Here is a 9984-nt window from a genome sequence, read left to right on the forward strand (position 1 = left end):
AAGGATCTACACATAACCTCCTCCCTGGGGGATGGACAACAGAAAAGTGAATGAAGAGAGATGTCGGACAGTGTAAGATATGATAAAATTATGATAATTTATAAATTATCAAGGGTTCATGAGGGAGGGGGAGTGCAGAGGGAGGGGGAAACAATGAGGAGCTAATACCAAGGGCTCAAGCCAAATGCAAATGTTTTGAAAATGATGAGGGCAACAAATGCACAAATGTGCTTGACACAATGGATGTAGGTATGGATTGTGATGAATTGTACGAACCCCCGATAAAATGATTTTTTTAAAAAGACAAGGAAAAGAATTTAACTGGAAATCCCTTACATAAGCTTCATTTTTGTTGCTCTTTTGGAATGGGTCCTCTAAAGAGAAGACTATGTGGTTCTGGCTCATGAATCATGTAATGTACCTAGCCTAGACTTTGTTGAACACCAAGTGTCTTCCAATCCTCTTCGGACATTAAATGGGTTTGGGGTACTTTATGAAAAGTTCTCTGGGTAATATTGCATGCCAGTACTCATAATGTTCATGGAAGTATTTTTCCGAATACTATATTTGCTTATGAACCATCTTGCCGGCAGCACAGTGAGACAGGTATGTAAAGAAGATAGAGTTGAATCAATAACACAAATGTCCCCACCGGGTAAAAGCAACCACCCAACTTGTCAGCCTAATTTCTAAGGACCATTCTTACAGATTTATTTGTTCTCTTGGCAGTCAATGGTACCTTGAATAATCTTCAAGTCTTCTCCAGCTTCTCTTATTCATTGTCCAGCTTTCACATGCATTTGAGGCTGCTGAAAACACCATGGCTTGAGTGAGGTACACCTTCACCCTTAAAGTGACATCCTTTCTCTTTAACACCTTAAAGAAATCTTGTGAAGAAGATTTGACCAATGCATTACCTTGTTTTATTTTTTGACTGCTGTTTTCATAAACATTAATGTGGAGCCAAGTAAAATTAAATACTTGACAATTTTCATTTATCTTCAGCTAAATTTTATTTGCATATGATATTAACTATATTATTCAATAATTTCAATATTCCATTGAGTCGCCTTTCTTTGCAATGGGCACAAATATGAATCTCCTCTAGTAGGTTGGCTAGTTAGCTGTTTTCCAAATTTCTTGGCATAGACTAGCGACATCTTCCAGCACCGCATCAGTTTGCTGAATTTTTCAATTGGTATTCCATTGATTTCTGGAGACTTGTTTTTATCTAGGTCTTTCAGTACTATTTGGACTTCTTCCTTTATGACTATGTGTTCTTAGTAATAAACTACCTCTGATACAATGCCTCTAGGTATTCCATTCATCGTTTTTAGATGGACCCTACATCCTTAATATTTTGCCCATAGAATCCTGCAATATTCAACTCAACACTGAAATTTTCCTTGAGATGTACTGAGTGTGTTCGTCCCTTTTGGTTTTGTAACTCCAGGTCTTTTTCACATTTCAGTGTAATGTTTTACTTTGTCTTCTTGAGCTATCCTTTGAAATTTTCTGTTCAATTATTTTACTCCATTTCCTACCCTTGCTTTATTTATTCTACATTCAAGAGCAAGGCTCAGCGTCTCTTCTGATTTTGAGTTTTGCCTTTTCTTTCTTTTCTCTTTTTAATGAATTTTTTTGTTTTCTTCATGTATGTTGTTCCCAAAGTTGCCCCACAACTCATGGCGTCTTCTATAATTAGTGTCAATGTATCAAATCTGTTCTTGAGATAGTCCTTAAGTTCAGGGGAGATAAACTCAAGGATGTGTTTTGATTTTGACTCTCAAAGTATTGTTTGGATGAAAATGTCTCTAAAGTGGACAAGGGACATATATAAACTGTAGCTTTATGTATGGATTTTGAGTCTACACTTACCTGTAAACCCTAATCTGAGAACAATGAATTCTTATGATGTAGTCTGCTTGATACTTGCTCTGAACAATTAGAGATCAGTAAAGATATGGGTGCTCTATAGAGTGTGATGAAGAAATCAGATAGATCACAGCTATAAGACAGAAAAGCATCTGGGGTTTTGAAAGCTTATCTTTAAATAACTGATATCTAAGTGAGGTGTCTGCTAAATCCAATTGGAAGAATCACATCAGCCTCTGTGACACAAGAGTTGTGATTAATAAAATCCAGGGTAAGAGGAGGGAACAGTATTAAAGTTTAAATTCTGAGCACCCAGTTTGCAGTAGGCTATGAAAATCCCAAAGTTCATTTGCAGGGGTACCAAGTGGATTCAATCTCTAGTTAATCCCCTCCACCATTGTCCATGAATATAAATAGCCTTGCTATCAGGCAGAGTGCACTGGAAAGTGGATTAATGAAGATGTAGATAGATTAAAATGTAACACCATCTAATTTGTTTCCCCTCTTGACTCATTTTAAATTTGTTCTAGTTTTTATTATTTCTTTTTTAATTTGGACTGAAGTTTTCTTTGGGGTTTTTGGTTGGTGGTGGTGGTGGTGGTGATTTTTTTTTGCTTGGTTGTTTTTTGCATCATTTTCTTTATATGAATTTCATTATAGGTAGATCTATACAGACAGTAACTAGATTAATAATTTTAGGATTATGCTAAAGGATGTTGAGGGAAAGTGTGGAGCTAATAATAGTGAATACAAGAATAAATGTTCTAAAATTGATTGTGGTGATGATTGCCCAACCCTTTTAAACACATTTAAAACCATTGATTTGTAAGGTGTATGAATTATATGTCAATAAAACAGTTAAAATTATTTTTAAATTTTTAATTAAAAAAAAAACTTACTTTAATTTTCTTCAGCTTCTACCTGAACTTGTATGTAAGCAATCGATAGCCTGTTTCACAATTGAATCCTGAATGTGCTCTAGGTGATGATATTGAGCTTTTCCACTAGTTCTTCCCACAAACATAGTCCATTTGAATTGTGTGTACAGTATTCTCGGGGTGCTCTTAGGGATAGTTCACATTTGTTGTTGTAATGTGGTCTTTCCAATAAATAAGTCATTGATCCTGCAAAATTCTGCCATGCTTTCTCCAACTTCATTTCTATCACCAAGACCATATTTTCCAAATAGTAGTCCTTCCTCTTTGTTTCCAAACACTGTGTTCCAATCACTAGTAATTATCAATGCATCTAGATTGCATGTTTTATCAATTTCAGACTGAAGAAGGTATATCAAGGTATATCCTAACGTTCTTTTTGAAGATTAATGTGATGCTATTTGTCATGACTGGCATAGTAAACCAAATGGTTGTCCTTTTGAAAATGGCTAATATCCATTTGCTTTGGCCCACTAATGCCTGAAGTATTCATCTTATTTTGTTCTTAGTTAATTTGAAGATTTTTTATTTGGACACTTGTTAATTCCAGTCACCTCTCATCATCCTAACAACATCAAGCCCCTTTCTTCGAATTTCTGTTCCCTTATTTATTTATTAGTTTGGAATTAATACATCGATCACTCTATAGTTCAAACTCATCCAGCAGAATTGTACATTTGCTACTGTGATCAGTTTCCAAACATTCCTTTTCTTTTTTTTTTGGAGCTATAACTTTTATTCAATAAATATAAATGATCAAAGGTGAAATGATGATACATCCATTAGGAAGGCATTTATTTTCTTTATGTTTTATCTTTTTTTTAAATCATTTTATTAGGGGCTCATACAACTCTTATCACAATCCATACATACATCAATTGTGTAAAGCGCATTTGTGCATTCATTGCCCTCATCATTCTCCAAACATTTCCTCTCCACTTAAGCCCCCGGCATTAGGTCCTCATTTTTCCCCTCCCTCCCCCTCCCCCCTCCTTCGTGAGCTCTTGATAATTTATAAATTATTATTTTGTCATATCTTGCCCTGTCCGATGTCTCCCTTCACCCATTTTTCTGTTGTCTGTCCCCCAGAGAGGAGGTCACATATAGTTCCTTGTAATCGGTTCCCCCTTTCCAACCCATTCTCCCTCTACCCTCCCAGTATCACCACTCACACCACTGGTCCTGTAGGGATCATCCGCCCTAGATTCCCTGTATTTCGAGTTCCTATCTGTACCAGTGTACATCCTCTGGTCTAGCCAGACTTGCAAGGTAGAAATCATATCATGATAGTGGGAACAGGGAGGAAACATTTAGGAACTAAAGAAAAGTTGTGTTTTTCATCGTTGCTACATCGCCCCCCTGACTGGCTCATCTCCTCCCCAAGACCCCTCTGCAAGGGGATCTCCAGTGGCCTGCTAATGGGCTTTGGGTCTCCACTCCGCACCTCCCACATCATTCACTATGGTAAGATTTTTTGTTCTGATGATGCCTTGTACCTGATCCCTTCCACACCTCGTGATCGCATAGGCTGGTGTGCTTCTCCCATGTGGGCTTTGTTGTTTCTGAGCTTGATGGCTGCTTGATTACCTTCAAGTCTTTAAGACCCCAGACGCTATACTTTTTGATAGCTGGGCACCATCAGCTTTCTTCGCCACATTTGCTTATGCACTTTTGTACATTGACTCTTTGACATCGTTTCCCCTTCACCACACCGCCGCGGCCACTGTCCTTCCTTCCCTCAAATTCCTTGTTCTGCTTGTTATCTTTGGAGGTTCATTAATCCTGGGTTTTGTACACTGAAAAGTGGAAAGAACATGTAACACAACTTCAGGAGGATGACCCACCCACCCCCAGCCCGGTGACCTAACACTGCTGATATGTACACACCCTCATATATATAAACATAAAAAACAAACCAAACAAAAACACCGAAAATTTTGGAAACCAGATCAGGTCCAGCATGCATCATAGGGGAGATCGACTGATAAAGTTTTTACTGTTCAAGTCAAATTTATGCCTTTGATCTTCTACACTCAACTCTCTAATGCACTCAGTTTAGTAATCACTGAGCTGAAAGTCTGGCTTTCAAAAAGCTATAAAGTATCAATCTTTACACATCCTATTTCATTTTTGATCGCTTCTAGTTTTCCTAGATTCATGCTTTGTATATTACATGTTTTTATTATTAATGGAAACAGTTTGAACCTTTTTTCTCATTTTGGGTCATGCCTTACCAGCACATGAAAATTTCAAAAGCGTTGCTCCATCCATCTCCATAGCCATATGGTCCTGGGTTACTTTGTTGCCTACAGGCCAACATATCGATACTGACCCAGGGTCTAGTCATCCTCGTATTTTACCAATACTATCCCACATCGCATTTGTAGAAGTTACGTTTGTCTTGGTGGATAAGAAACTCACATTGGCTGTGTTACTGGACTTCAAGGAGTTTTATTTAATTTTTTTTTCTTATAGCCTCTTTGACTGCTCTTTAGTTCTCACATTTTCAGGAGCATACCTAAATACTATCTATAAGAGTGTATAGTCTAAAATGTTTAAGTCGTGGACAATAATCACTTTGGAATTGGATTATTTTTTTCCCTTCCAAAACACTTTTTTATCATTACCCAAATAGCAATTTTTGTGGGAAGATAAGTTTTTCATTATGGTTTTGTAAGCAAACACTATGTAGCATATGAAACAACTTTTTAGATTATACTAGGGCCAAACTATGCTAATTTTTTCCATCTACCAAATTTAAGTCTTTGAAGGATACACTAAGAGAAAAATAGCTGGACTGAATATGGATAGAAATTGTCCTTTGATACTGGAAAAGCATCTACAATCCTGCAAATTGGACTTCCAGATTCTGGGAAAGTTTTATGAAGCCACAACTCATAGAACTTTGATTTATAGTAAACTAACTTGAGTAAACAAGTTAAAGAAAAAAGACATGCCATTTCCCATGATTTGTTGAGGGGCAAGGGATAAACTACTAGATAGTTTTAACCTTTTTCAAATAAATTATGGTACAATTTTGAACAATTCACTTTACTTCTTTAAGGGAAAAATGTGGGTATTTTCAAAATTAAATGTGTATTTTCCTTGCCTTAAATATGTTTCCATCTAGGTGCATAATTTCAAGCAGAATTTGAAAAATATTATTTCTAATACTTTCCCACAGGAACAGTCTGTGAAACATTCTTTCTTATTTGATAACAAAAAGCTAACCCATGCAACACCCTGGCAATTTGCCTCTCTGAAAGAGAGTAGTAAAAGAGCAATTATTGAAACTCTGGGAAAATCCATCTCCAAGGAAACCCCATGTTTACCCTCTTTGGGGAAAGCACGGGACTCTGTCCATGTCTAGGCAGGTGACACACAGACAGAGCTTTCAGAGAGGGGTTGCTAACGGCCCTCCCAAAGAAATGCCTTAGGCACTCACCAGCTAATTAGACTTCTCGAGTAATTGGGCATTTGTGTGACTGCTCACAGTCATGTTACCATGAGAAATAAAATCTCTGGGAATTTAGCCTCTAATCTAATGGCTGACAGAGAGAAAGGGCTGCGAAAAAGAGTGGGGGGTTGAAGAATGGGTGAAACTTGTGACACAAAGAATGGGACAGAGTTTCTCTTACAGAAGAATCACACTTTAGCATCCAGTGTTTCTAATTAAATTTGTATTATTGAAAAGCCGTTTCCAGTCCTGTCACTATTTTATAAAAGATTAAGCATGATTATAAAGAAGAGATTTGGGGTAAACAGACCACTGAACAAGTTCCTTTTAATATAATAGACAAAATATAAGCATGAGCCCCAATAGAGAAAAGCTTGGGAAGGGTTGATAGTGGGCTAACTATAGTTAAAATTGGATTTTCTACAAATGGGTTGAAAGAACCACAATGTATGAACATAAATATATACTTGGACTTAATTTAAGAGATCTGCTGTAGCCTCTTTGAAAACCAATTTTAAAGGATTAAAAAATATATAAGATTAAATCAGGCCCTTTGTCATCAAGAATCATATTGTCTGTTGGCTAATAAAGAAAGTATATTTTATAATCAGAGCAGTAATGTGAGTTTTGAAGAATATGGACCCAGGTGACTTAGAAGTAGGTTGAAGTAATATAAAGGTTAGGAAAAGCTTTACAGATGAAGAAAAGCAGAAATAAACTGTGAAGGACAAAGAGCATTGGATTCTGATAGGTGTGGATGGTGTATACAGATAAAGGGACAATGACAAATAATAATAATAATTATTATTATTATTATTATTAATTCTAAGAACACGTAATTTGCAAGTAAGATTTGCAAACTTATTTGGCCTACTTACCCCATTACAAAAAAAAAAAGAAAATTACTGTGTTCCCTTGACAATTAAAAAATTTTGTATATAGACCACAATTTAAGATTATGTATAAGTATCTGATTTTGCAGCCCTCCTAAATCATTTCAGAGACCCCTAGGTGTGCATTGCCTAAGCTAGGACACATTGGCAATAGCTACCAAGTTGTGGTGCCTAAACCAGCGCATGAACATCATCTGGAACCTTGTTAGAAATGCATAATCTCAGGCCTCACCCTCCACTCCCTGAATTAGAAATTCTTGGGATGAACCCATTAATCTGTGTTTTAAAGTCTCCTCCAAGTGATTCTGATGCTCACTCAGAGCATGAAAGCCTGGCCCACAGCAGAGGGAAAGCAGTAAGGAAGAATAAAGTAACAACTGGAAAAGTTGATAGGACAACCTGAACATCAGTCAGATGTCGACCAGTTTTTGTAATACTACCAAATGTTTCATCCTCCTGAGCACGTCACCCCCAGACAAGACAACACCCATTCCCTCAAAAGTCTTCCCTAAGGATTTTTATTATGAACACCTCTACTATGTAGGGAATCAACTGAAAGAATCAAGATTTCCATAAAACTTTAGGAAGCAAGTTACATTTTACTCACTACGAAATTTCAACGCTCGCAATATCACTTCCATCCAAATAACATGAAACATATATAAGACGAATTTTATATTTATTTAATACTCTAAACAATATGCAGAGAGAAGAAGGGTACATTGCTTCTCTTCTAATAACAGTTAATAGTACTATTTTCATATCTTAACTCTCCTGTTTCATAAGCATGTAATTGTTGTAGTTTAGAGAAGCTGAGAGCAAAGATGTATGCAAATACTGTGCATTCTTCCAAAGCCAGGAAGTAATAAATTCAAGCCTGGCTCTTCCATAGGAGACTGCAGTATAGCTAAGAAGTACCAAGACTCAGAGACTGAACACATTAATTCTAAAATCCCTTAATGTATGTACTGTAAAGGATATTCAGTAGCAAATGTTGCCAGAGTCCTAATAAAATGATATTCTTTGGTGTAGGGCCTCATTATGCTAATTCATCCAAGTTTTCTGCGATGGAAATCAATAAAAGTTTTCAGTGGTGAGAAAGTACCCTTTGCTGATAAGCTAATAATAGAAGAATGTGTCATCTGCTGAGGGAATTTGTTACACTTCTAGAGAGAAGGGTTATATGAAGTAGGGGTTATGACTCTGGGCTTTAGATGTGAAGGGGTTCCTATTGATCTCACTGGAACAATTTGAGGATCAAAATAAATAATGAAAGCAATGTATTATAAACCCATTAGCTACAAAGTCAGGGGTCCAAATGTGTAAAGTAAAAGTTTCACAAGATACCACAGCTTTATAGTCTCAAATTTTCTCCACACAAAATGCTACTTGCCAAAAGGGGAGAACAGTGTCCTGTTGCAGAAGCCTACACAGCCTCCTCGAATGTTCACAGGGAGCATCATCAGCCATCGACAAGATCAAGACCATGTGCCTCCAGATTGGAAGCAATGAGATTACAATATCCCTTTTGTAACATTCCTGCCAAAGATGCACAACTTGAGAAATATGAGAAGCCAAAAGACAGACAGAAATTGGGAAGCATTCTACTAAACAGCTGGTATGCCACTTTAAACAATCACGTCTCAAAAGTGAAGAAAACAGGAACTTTACCAGAATGAGAAAGCTGAAGCAATCTGTCAACTGAAAATAGCGCATGACTCTGAACTGGATTCTATTGCTATAAACACATTATTAGAATATCTAATATCAATTTGATGTCTGGGCATTCCATATAGAGGAGTCCACATGAATAGTTACCCTTTGTGCTGTTGAAGGAAAAAAAAAGTTATTTTCAAGAAGGCTTTCCTATTTATATCACTATATTTAAGACCATATTTTCTGATTACTTCCAAAGGAGCCCTGTCAATGTACTGCTGCAACCATTGTTGGATAATCTGCAGCAACATTTTTCTTGCATGTGATATCAATGATATTGTTCATTGGTGTAATAGTTACTCGTTGGGCTCTGTAAAGTCAACTGATTGAAACCACCAGCGGCTTCATGGGAGAAAGATTGGATTTTCTACTACTGTTAAGTTACCATCTCTGAAACTCATAGGGGGCAGTTACAGAGTCGCCATGAGTCAACATCGACTCAAAGGCAATGAGTTTGGTTTGGGTTTAGTTCCTTCCTCTGTGTTTCCAACTTTTGCATTCCAGTCACCGATAATCATGAGTCCATATTGGTTGCATATCTGATCAATTTTGGACTGAAGACATTGGTAGAATTCTTAAATATTCTTAAATTTGGATTTTGTGGAGGAGCCATGGCATTAACAAATGCTTCAAGACTTTTTCAATACTGAATGATGCAAGACACATAAAAGGAGGATAAAAAGAAGACAGAGTACCCGAACCAAAAAGAACTAGTGGACATTCCACCATTTCAGGAGGTAGCATATGAGCAAGAACCAATGGCACTCAAAGAACTTTAACTGCATTAAAAGCATTAACCAAAGACAAGACTCTAAGAATTAATAGAATACTAATTGAAATCTTCCAACAAGCCCATGAAGCACTGGATACACTTATTCAACTATGCCAGGAAATTTGGAAGACATCCATTTGACCAATTGACTGGAAGAGACACATGTTTGTAGCCTTCTGAAGAAAGATGACCCAACAGAATGCTCAAATTTTAGGAAAATATCATTGATATCACATAAAAGTAAAGTTTGGGGGAAGATCATCCAACAACAGTTGCAGCACTACATTGACAAGGAGCTATCTGAGGTTCAGGCCAGATTCAGAAGAGGAAGCGTAA

At 36.9% G+C, this 9984-nt stretch overlaps 1 pseudogene; it reads right to left on the bottom strand.

Moving 5' to 3' along the window:
- Positions 1-343: 343 nt before the first annotated feature.
- On the bottom strand, positions 344-582 carry LOC115868638 (annotated as a pseudogene).
- Between the last annotated feature and the right edge of the window lie 9402 nt (positions 583-9984).

Source organism: Echinops telfairi, unplaced genomic scaffold, assembly GCF_000313985.2.
Source record: "Echinops telfairi isolate 266 unplaced genomic scaffold, ASM31398v2 ScPeMD7_16;HRSCAF=60, whole genome shotgun sequence".
Lineage (NCBI taxonomy): Eukaryota > Metazoa > Chordata > Mammalia > Afrosoricida > Tenrecidae > Echinops > Echinops telfairi.